Raw genomic sequence first — 20060 nt, 5'->3', positions numbered from 1 at the left:
TGCAAGAAAAAAGAAAACAAAACAAAAAACAGAACAAAGAGAAAACAAAATAATAAAATGGCAAATTTAAGTCTTAACATATCAATAACTATATTAAATGTAAATGGTCTAAATATACCACTTCAAGACAAAGGTTGGCAGAGTGGATAAGAAACATGATCTAACTATAAGTAACACAATTCATGTAGAATGACATACATAGGTTGAAAATGAAAGTACTGAATTTAAAGTAATTGAAACCATACAGTGTTCTCTGACCAGAATGGTATCAAACTAAAAATCAGTAACAGATAACAAGAATATCTTCAAAGATACTGGAAACAAAATGACACACTTCTACATTTCCACCTGTCAGACGGGATGTATTACAGAAATAAAAACACATTGAACCAAATGGAAATGAAAATGCAACATATAATAATTTGTGAAATGAAGCTAAAATAGTGTTGAGAGGGAAGGTTATAGCAAAATGTTTATATTAGAAGAGCGGAAAAGTCTGAAATCAATGATCGAAACTCCTGCTTCCAGAAACTAGAAAAAAAGAATAGCAAAATAAACCAAAACAGCAGAAGGAAAGATATAATAAAGAGCAGAAATCAATAAAACTGAAAATATAAAAAGAGTGAGAATCAGTGAAACCAAAGCTATTTCTTCGAAATATTCAAGAAAATTGAAAACTTCTAGTCAAACTGACAAAAAAAAAAAAAGATACAAATTATTAATATAATGAATGGGCCAGGGAGATCCCCCACAGATTCTGTAAACATTAAAAGAAGGGACTATTACAAACAGCTCTGCACACGTAAATTTGATGTTAGATGACATGGATGAATTCCTTGAAAAGTACCAACTACCAGAACTCACCCAGTATGAAACAGATTATCTGAATATCCCTATAACTATTGAGAAAAATGAATTCATAATTGAAAATCTACAGAAAAAGAAATTTCCAGATGGACTCACTGGAGAACTCTACCAAATACTTAAAGAGGAATTGATACTAATTACACAATCTCTCCAGAAAACAGAAGAGGCAAGAACACTTCCTAACTCATTCTATGAAGCCAGTACTACCCTGATACCAAAACCAGACAGTACAGAAAAGTGCAGAACAATGTTATGCATGAATATAGACAAAATATTATGAACAAAATATTAGCAAATAGAATTCAACAATACATAAAAAGCATTACATACCATGATTCAGTGGAATTTGTCCTAAGGATACAGGCTGGTTAAACATTTGAAAATCATTACATACCATGATTAAGTGGAATTTGTCCTAAGGATACAGGCTGGTTAAACATTTGAAAATCATTAAATGTAATCGATCACCTTAATATGCTAAAGAAGAAAAATCACATAATCACATCAATTGATGCAGAAAAACTATTTGACAAATGCAACAGCCATTTATATAAAAACTCTCAGAAAACTAGGACTAGAGGGCAACTTCTTTAACTTGATTTTTAAAATCTACAAAAACCTACAGCTAGCATCATACTTAATGGCAAAAGACTGAATGCTTTTCCCCCAAGATAAGGGCCAAGGCAAGGATGTCTGCCTTCAGTACTGCTATTTGACATAGTATCAAAAGTTCTAGCCAGCATGAAAAGTAAAGAAAAGGGAATGAAAGACATATGGATCAGAAATGAAGAATTAAAACTGTCTGTATATGCAGATGGCATAATCGTCTACTTAGAAAATCCCAAGGAATTACACAAAATACATCCTAGAACTCATAAGTGAATTCAGTAAGGTGCAGTACATAAGAGGAACATACAAAAAGTAGTTTTTTCTCTATTCTACCCATGAACACACTCTCACTCATAGGTGGGAATTGAACAATGAGAACACATGGACACAGGAAGGGGAACATCACACTCTGGGGACTGTTGTGGGGTGGGGGGAGCGGGGAGGGATAGCATTGGGAGATATACCTAATGCTAGATGACGAGTTAGTGGGTGCAGCACACCAGCATGGCACGTGTATACATATGTAACTAACCTGCACATTGTGCACATGTACCCTAAAACTTAAAGTATAATAATAATAATAATAATAAATCTCAAAATAAAAAAATACAATACCATCTATAATCACTAAAAAAAAAAAAAGAGAAAGAAAGAATTACTTAGGTGAAAATCTAACAAAGTATGCACCTGACTTGCATGCTGAAAGCTACAAAATGGTTATTAAATAAATAAAAGAAGCACTTTTAAAAAAGGAGAGATAGTCCATGTTCATGGATAAGGCTCATCGTAGGAAAGATGTCAACTCTCCCCCAAGAATTTTGGACTTAACACAATTCCTATCAAAACGCCAGCCAGGACTTTTTTTTTTTTTTTTTTTTTGTAGATATGGACCAGATTATTCTAAAATTTACATGGAAAGGTAAAGAAACCAGAATAGCTAAAACCATTCTGAAAAAGAAGAGTGAAGTGGGAAGAATCTATCTGATATCAAGACTGACCTAGCTAGAGTAATCAAGACTGCGTGCCATTGGCAGAGAGTAAGAGACATAGATTAAAATAATCGAATAGAAGACCCAGAAATAGCCCCACACGTGTATGGCCAACGGTTTTTTGACAAAAGTGTGGAAGCAGTCCAATGGAGGAGAGAAAGCCTTTTCAACAAATAACAAATTGAAAACAAATTGCTAACAAATTAAAAACAAAAAACCCAAAATGGGTATTGAATTGCTGTGTGATTATTGCCCCAGCAAGTCAATATCCGCAGGCTAGAATAGAAACCTCCGTGTAAATGTTATACTTACACAAAAACTAACCCCAAAGGGATCATGGACTTAATATAAAACATAAAACTAAAACTTTTAGAAAAAACAGGCCAGGTGCAGTGGCTCATACCTGTAATCCCAGCACTTTGGGAGGCCGAGGCAGGTGGATCACCTGAGGTCAGGAGTTCAAGACCAGCCTGGCCAACATGGTGAGGCTGTCTGTACCAAAAATACAAAATTAGCCAGGCGTGGCGTTGTGCGCCTGTAATCCCAGCTACTTGGGAGGCTGAGGCAGAAGAATCGCTTGAACCTGGGAGGTGGAGGTTGCCGTGAGCCGAGATCGTGCCACTGCACTCCAGCCTAGGCGACAGAGTGAGACTATCTCAAAAAAAAAAAAAAAAAAAAAAGAGAGAGAGAGAGAAAAAAAAAAGAGAAAAGAAAAGCATAGAAAATCTTTAGGACGTCGGGCCTGGTAAAGCATGCATTAGGCATGATGCCGAAGTATGATCCACACACAAAAAAAGATCAATAAATTGAACTTAATCAAAATTAAAAGTATGCGCTCTGTAATGACCCTGTGAACGAAGAAAAGCCACATTACAGACTATGAGCAAATATTTGCAAATTATGCCTCTAAGAAAGTACTCACCCAGAATATATAAAGAATTCTGAAACCGAACAGCTAAAAAAACAAACAATCCAATTAGAAAATGGGCCAAGGACAAGACATTTTACTGAAAAGGATATTTGATGGCAAATACGTCCATGAAGAGATGTTCGGCGTCGCTACCTAGCAGGGAAATGCAGATTAAAAGCACAATGAGACGTTGCCACACACCTATCAAGTTGGCTAAAATAAAAACTAGTGACAGGACTAAATGCTGTTGAGGAGGTGCAGAAAATGGTTTCCTCCCACATTGCTGGTGGGATGTAAAAGGGTACAATTGCTCTGAAAAACAGTCTGGCAGTTTCTTACAAAAAGAAACACACTTCACCGGATGACCTAGCACCCACATTCCTGGGGATTGCTCCCTCTGGAGGGAAAACTTACATAGGCACAGAAGCCTACATGCAAATGTTCACAGCAGCTTGATTTACATAAACCAAAATCTGGAAACAGGGGAAGGGTTAAAATAAACAATGCTACCTCCGTACCGTGGAATACCGTTTCCACATAAAAAGGAACATGCAGCCACTTAGATGGAGTATGTTGGACTGAGTTGAAAAAAAAATGCCAATCTCTGAAAGTCATATCTATATAAGATTCTCAAAATGACAAAATTATAGTGATGGAAAACAGATGAGCAGTTGCCAGGTAAGAATGTCACAGATGGGGCAGGTGGCTGTGACCACAGAAGGGCAGCTTGGTGACCTTTCTGGGGGTGGACAGTTCTGTATCTTGATGACAGTAGGTTTTACTTGAATCTGCACCGGTGGGGAAATGGCATAGAGCTCTAGACACACCATATACCAATTGTGCTCACCTCAGTTTTCTGGTTTTTCTCTTGCGCTGTAGTTATGTGAAATGTAACCATTGGGAGAATTTGAGTAAAGGGCACAGCAGCAGTGGCAGCAGCAGGAAGGAGCTAACGTCTGTGGAACTATTTATTTATATTATTTTTTTGAGAATGTGGACCATGAGAACCCCTGGGTGACCTTCCCTTGCCTGTAAGAGCCGATAGCTTTTAATTGTCCATTTGTAGGAGACTGCATAAATAAACGGTGTAATAATGAAACAGTGGAAATCTCTGCAGCAACTTAATGCATTTAATGAATTAATATATTTAATGCAGCCATTTACTGTATTCGGACAAATCCAATTTCTGGATTTGCCTGAATCCACGCCAATGTGTCAGATAGAATCTCTGCTTTTTCTGTTTTTTGAGATGAAGGCTCGCTCTGTTGCCCAGGCTGGAGTGCAATGATGCAATCTCAGCTCACTGCAACCTCCACCTCCCGGGTTCAAATGATTCTCCTGCGTCAGCCTCCCGAGTAGCTGGGACTACAGGCACTCGCCATCATGGCTGGCTAATTTTTGCACTTTTGTGGAGACGGGGTTTCACCATGTTGGCCAGGCTGGTCTTGAACTCCTGACCTCGTGATCCACTCACCTCGGCCTCCCAAAGTGCTGGGATTACAGGCGTGAGCCACCGCACCCGGCCTCAGATAGAATCTTTTTTCTGCAGAGTTGCTTGGAAGATCTTGAAGCTCTCTAGACCAGGAAAGGCTTTCTCCTTTTGTGCAATTTTGTACAAATCGAGGCTGAACTTTTGAGTCTGGACCAAATGCAGTTGCCGTGGAAGCAAAGGGTCTCCTTTTATCTCTGTGCTCTTCTTCCTGAGATCCCGGCAGTAACTGGTTATGACGGTTTTTCCACAGGATGGTGCAGCTGCTGCGTATGGGGCAGGGAGGGCTGCAGCGTGCTAAGGTTCAATCATGTCTTCTATGATGCGATGGAGGAAAAAGTAAGATGTAAAGCCTAAGGCTTCCCCTGGCCTCTGACTGACCGGTGTTCATGTCCTGGGGGCCAATTCCTTGGTGTGTGATCTGAGCTCCTTGCAGGGAAGAGACCAGCCTTCAGCATGGGTCTCCCCATTATTGAACCCTGTTCTGTCTGGCAGGGACCTTGTTATTTGAAATGACCTTACTTATTGGTTTCTGTCTGTCCATTTCCCCAGAATATCAGCTCTGTGAGTGAAGACAATGACCTCATCTGTCTTACCTGTCCCTAGAATGTAGAAGTGGCTGAGCTTCTGGCAGACCCTGGGGAAGGTTCCAGAGAGCTTAAGATTCCCCTCCAGGGTTTACATCATAGAGATCCGGAAGGCTCTCTGTCCTCAAGTTGTAGCCATTTTTTTTTTTTTTTTTTGAGACCGAGTCTTGCTCTGTTGCCCACGCTGGAGTGCAGTGGCACGATATCGGCTTACTGCAACCTCCACCTCCTGGGTTCAAGCAATTCTCTTGCCTCAGCCTCCCGAGTAGCTGGGATCACAGGCGTGTGCTATCATGCCCGGCTACTTTTTCTATTTTTATTAGAGATGGAGTTTTACCATGTTGGCCAGGCTTGTCTCGAACTCTTGACCTCAAATGATCCACCCGCCTCTGCCTCCCGAAGTGCTGGGATTACAGGCGTGAGCCACCATGACTGGCCCACCCAGCTAATTTTTGTATTTTTAGTAGAGATGGGGTTTCACCATGTTGTTCAGGCTGGTCTCGAACTCCTGACCTTAAATGATCCACCCTCCTCGGCCTCCCAAAGTGCTGGGATTACAGGTGTGAGCCACCATGCCCGGCCGAGTTGTAGCCATTTTAGTTAAACACAAGTCAGGATTTTTAGGGGAGCTGCTGCCACCTTGGAGGAGGCAGGGCACCTACGCATGGGTAGGAGTCCTGCAGTCACCCTCGGGAGACGGGACAAGATTCTCAGCCACTCACTGACTTTCACTTGGTCACAAAAGTTGTTCCTCGGAGACTCCTTGATGACAGGGAAAGCTGGGTCCAGTCGCCTCCGGCTGGGGAATTTCTGCCTTATTTCTAATGATTGGAAAGCTCTATTTCCCCCCTTTCCATTTTTGTCTGTCCCCGGAATGTCCCGCCCCTCTGTCTCACGATCCATTGATCCTTCCCGCATCATAAGGCATCCCTGGCTTCCTCCTGCCTGCCATGAGCTCCACTTGCCCTGGACACTTAACAACAGCAGCAGTGGAAGCCGCAGGAAGGAGCGAACATCTGTGAACTATTTGTATTTATTTATTATTATTATTATTATTTTGAGACTGAGTCTTGCTCTGTCGCCCAGGCTGGAGTGCAGCGGCATGATTTCGACTCACTGCAACCTCCGCCTGCCGGGTTCAAGCAATTCTCCTGCCTCAGCCTCCCGAGTAGCTGGGATTAGAGGCACGCACCACCACGCCCGGCCAATTTTTGTATTTTTAGTAGAGACGGGGTTTTGCCATGTTGGCCAGGCTGGTCTCAAACTCCTGACTTCAAGTGATCCACCCGCCTCGGCCTCCCAAAGTGCTGGGATTACAGGCGTGAGCTACATGTCTGTGGAACTATGAAAAGCAGCCAGGACTGTTCAGACGTCCACGTGCATCTGAGGCACCTGGGTCTACAGTTGTGATGTGGCCAAGACGTCACTTGGCATCTGGAACTTGGCATCTGCCAGGTCGAGTCATGTCTTATCCTTCTCTGCAACCCCCGGGCGATGGCCTGGTGTGTCCAGTGACTCAGGGGTGGGACAGGCAGGGAATGTCTTCCTGACTTTGCCTGAGGCCTAACCCTGTGTGGGGAATTCAAGTCAGCTGCCGGGCCCTGAGCGGCACGGACGGTATGGGGGTCAGCTGCAGCTCCCTCCCGCCATGCCCAGAGCCCAGCTTTGTGTTGTCTCCAGGCCCTGAGATTCCTCCTCTTCATCCAGCAGCTGCTTCTTTCCCACCCTTGTCCTCATCTCATTCAGCATCCCAGGGGAAGCCCCCTGCCTCCCCATCTCCGATTAACCCCCTGATGGAGGTGGGAACCACCTGCCCCCCACACCACCCTGCAGCAGGCCAGTGTTAACTTAAAAAAATCACAAGATCCAGAAATTTGGAAAGGAGACTTTAGTTCTTATAAAGAGCCACAGCCTGCGGGTGGCCATTCTGGCAGGCGGGGAAGTGTAGACTCCAGCTACAGCCTGGGAGCAGACACTTGGAGAGAGGGAAGTGAGAATAGAAATCAAGCTGAATGGGCTGGCCAGGGGCATATTTTCAATAGGTTACAGGAGGAGCTGCGACTGTTCATGCAGGGGGTCCTGACACATGCAAACTAGACAAACATGAAATGGAACATGCAAGTGGAGACTTCATTTTTTTTTTGTGAGGCAGAGTTTCACTCTCGTCACCGAGGCTGAAGTGCAGTGGTCCGATCTCGGCTCACTGCAACCTCCGCCTGCCGGGTTCAAACGATTCTCCTGCCTCAGCCTCCCAAATAGCTGGGATTACAGGCGCCCACCACCACACCCGGCTAATTTTTGTATTTTTAGTAGAGATGGGGTTTCACCATATTGGCCAGGATGGTCTTGAACTCCTGACCTCAGGTGATCCACCTGCCTTGGCCTCCAAAGTGCTGGGATTCCAGGCCTGAGCCACCGCGCCTGGCTGAGACTTAACATTTAAATGCTCTACAGGTAGCCCTATATATCGAAAGGTGACACAGAGACACAAAGCCACTCAGTGCACAGCCTCTGTAAACCAGCCAGAACCAGCCCATGACCATAGTCTCTTACCTGGAGAAAGTTACTGAAAATAGCTTCTTGTCCAATCAAAGCTGTAGATGTCTCTGGTGGAGCAGAGGTTGGTTACTCAGCATCTGGTGGCGAGTGAGCTGCAATTGTTGCTTATCTCAGCAGCAAGGGTGTGACACAGGCCACCAGGAGTGCCCATGTCTCTGTGGACAGGCTTGACAAGATGTTCATGTTCTGGGCCTGGAGAAGACCACTGAGACGCAGGGGCACCCACAAAGCTCCCTCTGGGATATTCAGTTGGCTGCTGGTCGTGTGTTCCCCTCTCCACCCCAGCAGCCCAATCTCTTGCAAGATCCTCCCTTCTAAAAAGAAAGAGGACATTTTACAACCACTTATTCTCCCTCTTGCTTTCTGGGTTCCTTCTCTCCCTTTAGAGGTTTCCTTTGGCATCACCAAGGGTCTGTGAGGGTAAAGTCAAGATTTTTGCACCTAAACATGCTCTCCTGTCTGTCTCCTACTGTCTTAGTCCTGTTCAGGATGCTACCACAGAATACCATAGACTGGGCAGCTGGCAAACAACAGAAGTTTATTTCTCATCGTTCTGGAGGCAAGAATATGAATAAGCTGACAGATTCTGCGTCTCGGGAGACCCCCTTCTTGGCTCACAGATGGTGCCTTCTTGCTGTATCCTCATGTGGCAAAAGGGGTTGGGGGTTCACTGCAGTCTGTTTTTTTTTTATTTTTAGTTTTTTTAGACTGTCTTGCTCTGTCACCCAGGCTGGAGTGCAATGGCACGATCTTTTCTAATTTTTTAAGGTGGGAGTTTTTATGATTAAAACTTTCCTTCTTTTCTAATATATTTAGTGCTACAAATTTCCTTCTCAGAACTATTTCAGCTTCAACCCACCAATTGATTTGTATTTTCATTTTAGTTCAGTAATATATATATATTAGTCTAGTAATGTACACACACACACATATATATATATATATATTTAATTCCCTGAAGACTTTCTCTTTGACCCATCGTTTATTTAGAATTTTGTTTTCCAGATTTTTAATGTTTGGAGAATTTCCTTTTATTTTTCTGTTATTGATTTGAGGTTTGATTCCATTGTGGTCAGACTCCATATTCTTGCCTCTTGCAGGATATTATCCTGGCTAAAATCAATTTCACTTTCAATTCTTTTAAACATGTTGAGGCATGTTTTATAGTTCAGGATATGTTCTATCTTGAATGATTGATATGGTTAGGCTTTGTGTCCCCACCCAAATCTCATCTTGAATTGTAACCCCCATAATCCCCACTTGTCAAGAGAGAGACACAGTGGAGAAAATTGAATTATGGAGACTGTTTCCCCCAGGCTGTTCTCTTGATAGTGATTGAGTTTTCATGAGATCTGATGGTTTTATAAGGGATTCTTCCCTCTAGGCTCCTCGGCACTTCTCCTTCCTGTTACCTTGTTCCCGCTTCGCCTTCTGCCGTGACTGTAAGTTTCCTGAGGCCTCCTCAGCGATGCTAAACTGTGAGCCACTTAAACCTCTCTCCTTTATAAATTACCCAGTCTCGGGTAGTTCTTTATAGCAGTATGAAAATGGACTAATACAATAATGTTCCATGGGTACTTGAAAATAATGTGTGTTCTGCTGTTGTTGAATGGAGTTTTCTGTAAATAAATGTATTCACTCTGGGCTGGGCACGCCTGTAATCCCAGCACTTTGGGAGGCCGAGGTGGGCAGATCACAAGGTCAGGAGATTGAGACCATCCTGGCTAACATGGTGAAACCCCGTCTCTACTAAAAATATTTAAAAAAATTAGCCAGGCGTGGTGGCGGGCGCCTGTAGTCCCAGCTACTTGGGAGGCTGAGGCAGGAGAATGGCATGAACCCGGGAGGTGGAGCTTGCAGTGAGCGGAGATCGTGCCACTGCACTCCAGCCTGGGTGACAGAGCGAGACTCCGTCTCAAAAAAAAAAAAAATGTATTCACTCTGTTGGTTGATGGTAGTGTTAAGCTTTTGTATAAACTTACTTTTTGTCTAGTCATTCTATCAATTGCTGAGAGTGTACAACTATATGTGTTGAAATCTACAGCTATAATTGTAGACTTGTCTATTTCTTCTTTAAGGTCTATCAGTTTTTTCTTGACATATTTCAGTTCTTATTTTTGGCATATACACATTTAGGATTGCCATGCTTTAATAGTGATTTGACCCTTTTATCATTCTTTAACTTCCCTTTCTGTCTCTGTAATTTTTCTTTGCTCTGCAGTTTACTTTATCTGATTTATATGCATCTACTTCCTTTCTATTGATTAATGTTTTTCTATTCTTTTCTTTCAGCTTACCTATATCATCATATTTGAAGCAATATTACCGTAGAAGGCATAGAGATGGGTCATTTTACCCTTCTGTCAATCTCTGTCTTACATTGGGTGAATTTTCATTGTTTCAGTCACAAAAGCTTCACATTATATGATTTAATTTATGTAAGATGTTCAAAAAAGGCAAACTGGAGAGACAGACAGTAGATTTGTGATTGCGTAGGCCTGGGTCAGGGTTTGCAGATGTGGTGAGGAAATGTGAGTGACTAGTAATGGGTACAAGGTCTGCTTTGGGGATGATAACACTCTAAAATTGGAACAGGGTAATGATTACACAACTCTGTAAATGTGCTCAGAACTCCTGACTTGTACACTTTTAATGGGTGACTGTGTGGTGTGGCATGTAAATTACATCTTGGTAAATAAAACTGTTAGAAAAAAAATAATAACAGGGCTTGGTGTGGTGGCTCACGCCTGTAACCCCAGCACTTTGGGAGGCCCAGGTGGGTCGACCACCTGAGGTCAGGATTTCCAGACCAGCCTGGCCAACATTGTGAAACCCCATCTCTACTAAAATTACAAAATTATTAAAATTACAAAAAAATACAAAAATTAGCCAGGTGTGGTGGCAGGCATCTGTAACCTCAGCTACTTGGGAGGCTGAAGCAGGAGAATCACTTGAACCTGGGAGGAGGAGGTTGCAGTGAGCTGAGATTGTACCACTGCACTCCAGCCTGGGTGACAGACTGAGACTCCACCTCAAAAATATAAATAAATAACAGGCAGTGGGTTACATTTGGCCTCTGGCTGCAGTTTCTGAACCTCTGATCTCGACCAACGATCTACAGAGGCCTCGTTGGGCAGTTGTTATGGGGCCTACCTGGGTGACACTTGCAGGATATTATTCTGGCTAAAAGCAAAGAAACTCGCACAGCCGAAGGAAACCTCCCAGGGGAATGGGCTGGCCAGGTTGGAAGATGCTCATGGAAACTGAGAGTGTAAGACTCCAGGAAACAGAAACCAACAGGTGCATTTTGATTTAGAAAAATGTAAATAGGTCATCAATGTGAGTACTTCACACAACATACCACCAACTGGTGCAAGCGAGAGAAGGAGCAGGGTTTTGACAGCGTCTGATGCAGAATTTGTGCTTCCTGCACACACTGGGAAGACAGCCGTTCATGGCCTGCCTCTAGGGGACACAGTCACAGTCACACAACCCTCTTGATCCTTGACTTCCTGTAATGTCCTTGGTTTAGCTGCCTCCGGCTCAACCTGGCTCAACTGGCTCTTCCCTCAGCCCAGCCATGGTGATGAATTTCTCTTCCCGTTAGCTAGATGGGAGCAGCTTGTCAACAGAGGGCAGACAAATTGGCTGGTGGTAGATTTGGTGAAACAACCTCCCTGAGAGCAGACAGGGGCATTGGGGGTTCTGACCACATTGACCTCCACCTTGGCTAACCTGTGCTTCCTTGTGCCATTAATCTTCTTGTTTTCCAATAATCTCTGCTAAGAGCGACCAGGATTCTTGGTGGTCTAATTGAGATTCCAGTGGGTTTCCACTTTAAGTCTGAGCTGGATGCTGATTCATTCGGAAGGCAACAGAACATCCAGATGCCAGATTTAGTGGTGATTGTCCTGGGTATGATAAAAGACAATCAGAATTAGAGGCTACTCTAGAAGGGAAGACACAGAGGCTGGGATGTAGCATGTGGGTGTGGAAGAGTGAGCCTTAGCTGGCTAAGCTTTTAAGTCAAGGGTTAAGTAAGTTAATATTTCTGAAACTTCAAAATATATTTTTAAAATGTATGACACTTTTCAGTACAGATAATTCTGAATGGAAGAATAATTCTGAATGGACAGACCCAAGGTACAATTTCTTACCCAAAAGATCGTAAGTTGCCCCCGAATGAAATGCTGACTACAGTCTAGCTTCAGTTTGGGCTGGTTAAAACCAGGGTTATGAATTTTAGGAGGGGCTATTTTAGGCCGAGCATGGTGGCTCATGCCTGTAATCCCAGCACTTTGGGAGGCCGAGACAGGTGGATCATGAAGGTCAGGAGATCGAGACCATCCTGGCTAATGCAGTGAAACCCCGTCTTTACTAAAAACACAAAAAATTAGCCAGGTGCGGTGGTGCATACCTGTAGTCCCAGCTACTCGGGAGGCTGAAGCAGGAGAATCACTTGAACCTGGGAGGCAGAGGCTGCAGTGAGCTGTGATCGCCCCACTGCAATCCAGCCTGGTGACAGAATGAGACTCCCTCTCAAAAAAAAAAAAAAAAAAAAAAAAGTGGCTATTTTTTTTAATTTACTTAAAACTCTACCTGTATGAATGGGTTGATGGTGAAACCTTGGAGTGGTTGGCTTGAGTCATCTCTGACCTACTTGTGAGGACAGGTGTCCTGGTCTTCTGTCCCTGGTTTTCCTGTGGACACCTGGGCGGCCAGGGTGGGATGGCTCACACATTGACTGGTGGACCCTGTTTCTTACCTGAAGTGCCCTGAGATGGTGGTGGTGGAAGCAATGCTGACAATGGGAATAAACTAACAAACACTAATATATATAATATATCTTTGGAGTCTTCACACTGCTTTCCCACTAACTTCCCATGTAATCCTCAAAATAACCTGGTGTGATATTATGGAAAAGAATGGCTGGGTGTGGTGACACATGCCTGTAATCCCAGCACTTTGGGAGGCTGAGGCGGGCAGATCACCTGAGGTTGGGAGTTCGAGACCAGCCTGACCAACATGGAGAAACCCCGTCTCTACTAAAAATACAAAACTAGCTAGGCATGGTGGCGCATGCCTGTGATCCCAGCTACTCGGGAGGCTGAGGCAGGAGAATCGCTTGAACCCAGGAGGCGGAGGTTGTGGTGAGCCGAGATTGCACCACTACACTCCAGCCTGGGCAACAAGAGCGAAACTCCATAAAAAAGGAAAGAAAAGAAAGGAAAGGAAAAGGAGAGGAGAGGAAAGGGAAAATGAAAGGGAAAGGAAAAAGGGAAAGAGAAAGAGAGGAAAGGAAGGGAGAGGGTTGTGATTTTCCCTAGACCACACAGCTAGGAGGTGGCTCATTGTCTCCATTTGAGGACTGTGCCCATTTGCCTAGGAGGCCAAGAGAGGACAGACACTGAGGGCTGGCGAGGGTGGATCACCCAGCGTGGATGCCTTCACATTTTAGGTTTTCTCTTTTTTATTGGGAAAGATAACACATGTCCATGGTGAGAAATGCAGTGTGAAGGTTAGTCTCTCTCCACTCTGGTTCCTTTCCTTTCGTTCGTTTTTGTTTTTGTTTTTGTTTTGAGACAGAGTCTTGCTCTGTCGCCCAGGCTGGAGTGCAATGGCGTGATCTCGGCTCACTGCGAGCTTGGCCTCCCAGATTCAAGTGATTCTTTTGCCTCAGCCTCCCGAGTAGCTGGGACTACAGACACGCACCACCACACCAGACTAATTTTTGTATTTTTAGTAGAGATGGGGTTTCACCATATTGGCCAGGCTGGTCTCGAACTCCTGACCTCGTGATCCGCCTGCCTTGGCCTCCCAAAGTGCTGGGATTACAGGCGTGAGCCACCGCGCCTGCCCTCCTTTTGTTCTTTCTAGAGGCAACCACTGTTACCAATTTCTTGTTCATCTTTCCAGAGATAGTTTCTACACCTTCTAGCGTGTGTGTGTTTACACGCACATATGCAGATGGCTATCTTCATGCATGTGATCCCATCTCATTCTTTTTTTTTTTTGAGATGGAGTCTCACTCTGTTGCCCAGGCTGGAGTGCAGTGGCGCGATCTCGGCTCACTGCAAGCTCTGCCTCCAGGGTTCATGCCATCCTCTGGCCTCAGCCTCCCAGGTTCATGCCATTCTCCAGCCTCAGCCTCCCAAGTAGCTGGGACTACAGGCACCCACCACCGTGCCCGGCTAATTTTGTTTGTATTTTTAGTAGATATGGGGTTTCACCATGGTCTCGATCTCCTGACTTTGTGATCCACACGCCTCGGCCTCCCAAAGTGCTGGGATTACAGGCGTGAGCCACCGCGCCCGGCCTCATCTCATTCTTTTAAACAGCTGCATGGGTTCCCATGTGTGGATTGGCATAATTCATTTTCCAAATCCCCTTCCGATGGACATTTGGGTTGTTTAAAGTCTTACATAATGAAAAACAACACAATGTCTAATTTTTTCCCTTTTAATTCTTTTTTAAATGAAAGTAACATATGTAAAAGTCAAATAGTATAATAAAACATATCATAAAAGCTGACGGTCCCTTGTGTGGTCTCTGCTCCAGGTCTGCTTACTCTGCCACAGCCTTGCAGCCCTGACTCTCCATCCCAGGCTGTCATTTGCAATTCCTTTAACTGTTGAATCTTGTATTTATCCTATCTACCCTCATCTTTCTTTTTCTTCTTCTTTTGTTTTTTCCAAGATGCAGTCTTGCTCTGTCACCCAGCCTGGAGTGCAGTGGCACAATCTCGGCTCACTGCAACCTCCGACCCCTGGGTTTAAGCAATTCTCCTGCCTCAGCCTCCGGAGTGGCTGGGATTACAGGCACGTGCCACCATGCCTGGCTAAGTTTTGTATTTTTAGTAGAGATGGGTTTTTGCCATGTCGGCCAGGCTGGTCTCAAACTCCTGACCTCGTGATCCTCCCACTTTGGCCTCCCAAAGTGCTGGGCTTACAGGTGTGAGCCACCATGCCTGGCCCTCATCTTTCTAAGTACTGTGCTGTGCTTATGCTGTGACTTTGATCATTTTTTTTTTTTTTTTTACATTTTATGACTCCTCACTCAGGAATCATAAGTCTTAGCCCTCACCCTGCTCACAAACATCATCACAAACATTACCCTCCCTCACTTCCCAACATAATTATATCACAGTTTGTTAACAAGTCAATACACAAAGTTCAATATATAATAGCTACTTAAATACCACCCACAACTGAGCCATGTAGTGTACTATGAAGACATTTCCTTTCTCATATGACTTTGCACATGTGGTAGACATTTCAGCAGATCCCCAAAATCCAGAAGTGCTGGCTTCACTGGCAGGGCAGGCAAGTCCAGGGGAGAGGAGTTCCCTGAGGTTGTCTGGCCTGGTTTCCCAGGCAGCTCTTTCCATGTGTTACAGAGCAGGTCTCCAAAAGTGGCCCTCAGAGTGAATGGGGAAGGCAGGGTTTGCATCAGGGTCCACACTTGTGGAGGGAGGAAGGGCAGGATTGGGTGGAGTTTAGCCATGCTGTGTGCCTGGCAGAGCCTTGGCCCAACTCCCTGGGAGCTTCAGGGTAAACGTGTCCCACCAGAGTTATTCCCTGTCCAGCTGAAATGGCCAAACCTTCCTTGATATGCCCACTTCCATCAGCCAGAGATGTAGCTGTTCCTGGAAGAATGAGTCCTTGGGGGAGGCAACTCTCTGCACCTGAGGCAAATCCTGAAGGCACTAGAGGCTTTCTCTGCAACACGGTATTATGCCCTTTCTTGACAGGGGTTTGGGGGGTGTGCACGTGTGTCTACCCCACATGCATGGTGTATACACATATACAACCCACATACACATATACATACACACACACAAATGGAACCATGCTTATTTTGCACTTAATGGTATAGCTTGGAGATTGCTGTGCCCCTACCATGGGCCCAGCGTTTGGTTACAGGCAGGCTGAAAGGCAGGTAGCATCTGATGTGCTCCTGTCTCCCCGAAGCACTCAGCATGTGGGGATTGCACGCTAGAGTTGGTATTGCACGCTAGAGTTGGTATTGGGGTGTGCAAACAAAGAAGAAAGGACAAACTCTAACCTCATGGGACTCATGTCCTAGTCATGGGGAGGATGTAAAAATAATGAACAAGGTCCCAGGGTGTGGCCTTCCTGAGACAGTGGGTGGCCAGAGATGGGGGGACCAGGCTGGCTGGAACCGCTGGGGGTGGGGAGGGGTGGTTCCTGGGGAAGAGACTGAGCATGGGCTGAAGTGCAGAGGACAGAAAGACATCAGTGGTGGAGAAGGTATGAGCAATGGGTGGGGGAGGGTGGAGTGAGAGAGCCCAGGCCAGGCCACACTTGTGCTGAGGGCTCTGCAGGGGGCTCACTGTGAGGCTGAGCGGCCCGTCTCCATGAGAGATGCCCCTACCCAGGGGCTTGTTGGATCTCCACCTAGTTTCTGCCATACCTCGCTTCTGCGGCAAGCGACTCCCAGATTCTCCAATTCTCTGGCACTCAACGTCCTTGCAAAATGTTCCCTAAGACAGAGAGAGGCAAGGGACCCATCCCTGTAAACCTGGGACTCCACCAGGGGAATGGGATTTTCCTCTCGACCTCCCTTCGGGGACCCCATGGGGCTCTCTGGACCCACCAGCTCTGCAGGCCAAACATATTGGTGGCGGCTGGAGAATCCCACAGAAACGGATGCATTTTCGGGATGCCTCAGAAATACGACTTTTTATTGTAATTAAAATATTTGAAATTTTATTTGAAATTTATTTGAAATTCAGCCCCATAATAGAGTGGTTTGCTTAATGACTGCAGAGTATTGTCTTATCTGAGGAGAAGCAGGACATTTTAAGACCACAGAGTCCTGAATTCACAGCTTGGAATTTTCACCCATGCTGGCTGTTAATTGACATAAGCCATTAAAGGGAAAGAATTTTTGGCAAATCCTGAGGTACTTGTGCAAATCCATGGACACGTTCAAATCCTTTTAAAATAAGCATCCGGTGAGCCAAGCATTTCAGAAAAATAGGCTGCTTAACCGGAAGGTTTGCAAAGGCTTCTGTGGTTCCCGAATACAGTATCTGCACATGGTTCCACTTACTAAGACCAAACTTCTAAAATATAACTGTGAATTTCACAGACACTGGCGTGACCATGCGGAATTTTGATTTTCTTGGGAAATATGGAAAGACCTTGTCACCAACCTCAGAACCATGGCTTGGTTTGCCATTTTCTTTTTTTTTTTTTTTTTGAGATGGAGATTCGCTGTTGTTGTCCAGGCTGGAGTGCAGTGGTGCGATCTCTGCTCACCGCAACCTCCACCTCCTGGGTTCAAGCGATTCTCCTGCCTCAGCCTCCCGAGTGGCTGGGATTACAGGCATGTGCCACCACGCCCAGCTAATTTTTTGTATTTTTAGTAGAGATGGGGTTTCTCCATGTTGGTCAGGCTGGTCTCGAACTCCTGACCTCAGGTGATCTGCCCGCCTCGGCCTCCCAAAGTGCTGGGATTACAAGCATGAGCCACCAAGCTCGGCCTGGTTTGCCATTTTCTTAGCACTGTGGGTCTTGCCTGGCCGTGGTATGAACCGTGGTACACAGGAGAGTCCTACCCTGCAGTCACCCTCGAGCCCATGGTGGAGGCCATGGGGGTGCTGAGTCCGCCAGGGCACCTGCAGCCCGCTCAGTGCATGCTGGTGCTTCCCATGGTTAGGCCCCCACATCTTGTGAAATCTGGCTTCTCCTTTCCACAGGGTCTAAGTGCGGGGAAGTAAGGATCCTGCATCTGTGAAGGACACCAGAGGTCACCCCTGCCTCTCCTTAGGGTCAGAGCATGAGGTTGGGGTGGAGCCAGGGGCCCGCACTGCAGGGGTGCAACGGCTCTGCACTCTTCAGTCTGAGTCAACCCTACACCTTCTTGCTGGTGGGCATGGGGATGGTGACCTGCAGAGAAGGTCACTTCATCTAAGGGTAAATTAGTTCATGACTCTCACAGAGCACTTTTTTTTTTTTTCCCCGCTGGAAGTACCTTGTTTTGTGGAAAGCATGCCAGGCTGGTTGCTCCAGCCTGTGTCCCCGGCACCCTGTAAGTGAGGCCTCAGCCCAGGTGGGTGAATCTTTTCACGCAGACTGGGGACATGAGTGTGTTGTGGCTGCAGAGCGTGTGCACCATGATGTAGGTAGCATTTCCCGCCTGAGCCCACACAGCAGGGACACGGCTGCCACTCTGAGAGCTGGAGGGCCTTCCCAGGAGCTTTGCTGCCAGAGCTCGGGCCTGTGGGGGCTCCCCCAGGTTCGTGAGCAGGTTCTTCGGTTACAAGAAGGTGAATGAACTGACTCAGGCTAAGTTCAGCAAAAGGAACTTAGGGGATGTCAAGAGCTGGACATGTGGACAGGAGCCCAGCTTGGAAACTGGCAGGAAGAAAAGGGGGCTCTGGAAGCCAGGGGCTCTGAGAGAAGAATCTCAGAGGAGCCTCCAGATTGTTCATTCCCTGCTGGGGAATTCAAATTGTTCACATCCCCAGGAGGGAGCAGCGCCTGCCCTGCCCCATTCCACCTGGCTCGGGACACACGTTGCCTCTTGGCCTGGAAGGATGGCCCCAAAGACTGGTTGTGCCATACAGGATCTGTTGGGGGAAGAGGCGATTTCCCAGAGGCAGTGAGGCTGCTGTCGGGCAGGAGAAATGGGCTGTGGCAGCCACAGCACAGGCAAACCTGCTCCGCCCTTGAGTTTGGCCCTTGGGAACCCAGCTCAGCTCAGAGATGCTTTGGTAAGGGTGGTGCCCATTGGTTCAAGAGTCGTAGCAGGGCCTGGGGCTTCACCTCCTGTGGATGGGGCTCTCTGTGAGGGAGAGGAGGACCCAGATTCAGTTCCTTTCAGAGGAGACCTGAACTCAGGAAGATGCGGGTCCCTCCTGGTTCTGCACCTATGGAGTGCCCACTTTAGATGGCACAGAGGCTGAAGGAAGATGGGCACTGGGCTCTGTGGGACCCCCAAGCCCAGAAATCCACAGGCTCCTCCCAGGAGTGATCAAGCTGGAGGCTCCCTCCCCGTCCTCCTTCCTCCCTGTTTTCTCACCCACGGGGAACCAAATGCTGATGCCAGAGTCCCAGAGGCCGTATCAGGGCTCCTGCACTCAACTCCTCTCCCTTCCGATGTGGCTGGCATCTCACCTGGGCTGCTTTTCCTTCTTGTGGAGTTATTCTTATGGAATCGTCATCCAACAAGACAGGGCAGTTCTTTTCTCCGGGCTAACTAGTTGCGTTTACAACTTTCTCCCATGAACTCTTCAACAATAGTAGTAACGGCAGGGCTTTGCATCACCTATCCCAACTTAACTCATGCCTTTCCTCTTTCTAACAGGAGAGGATGGTGTGGAGAAAATAAAATCTTCTAAGCCGCCTGTGCATTCAGCCCGTGACGCTGCAGTAATGACGCCAGGCTCCGAGCTGTAGGGAGAGGTACATGCCTCCTCACAGGATAACAGCCCACGGATCTGAGGGTGACTGCAGAAGCTGTAGGGAGAGGTACATGCCTCCTCACAGGATAACAGCCCATGGATCTGAGGGTGACTGCAGACAGCCTTGTGGGAGGCAGTGCAGTGCAGTGGTCAGGCCTAGTCACCAGGCTCCGGAGCCCCCAGCTGCCCAGGTTTGGAGCTGATCTGCCTTGGTCAGCTGGCTACCCCTGGGCAAATGGCTCCACCTCTCTGGGCACGTTTCCTCATCTACACAATGGGACCCCCCTGACTGTACCTACCTCACAGGGTCCTGGTGGGAGTTCTGTGGATTAACGAGAACACAGAGCACCGTCAGGCACATGGCGTGCGTTCAGTAAATGTCAGGGGCCTTCTCCACCGCAGCTGCAACTTCTGAAATATTGGAGATGCTGGGAAATCTGCAGACTTACATGTCGTATTATGGAGGGTGGTGGGATGTGGGCTGAACACGGTGGGAAAACAGAGAAAATGAAAGGGTTCTTACCTGGGGCTTATCAGTGGCAGCGACTGCTTCCGGAGCAAAAGGTAACGTTGGCAAAGTCAGAACCCTGTCCCTTCATTCAAGGTCAGAACACTGGCC

The sequence above is a fragment of the Pan paniscus genome, chromosome 6, assembly GCF_029289425.2.
Source record: "Pan paniscus chromosome 6, NHGRI_mPanPan1-v2.0_pri, whole genome shotgun sequence".
NCBI classification, from domain to species: domain Eukaryota; kingdom Metazoa; phylum Chordata; class Mammalia; order Primates; family Hominidae; genus Pan; species Pan paniscus.
Note: the sequence above shows the minus strand (reverse complement) of the source record.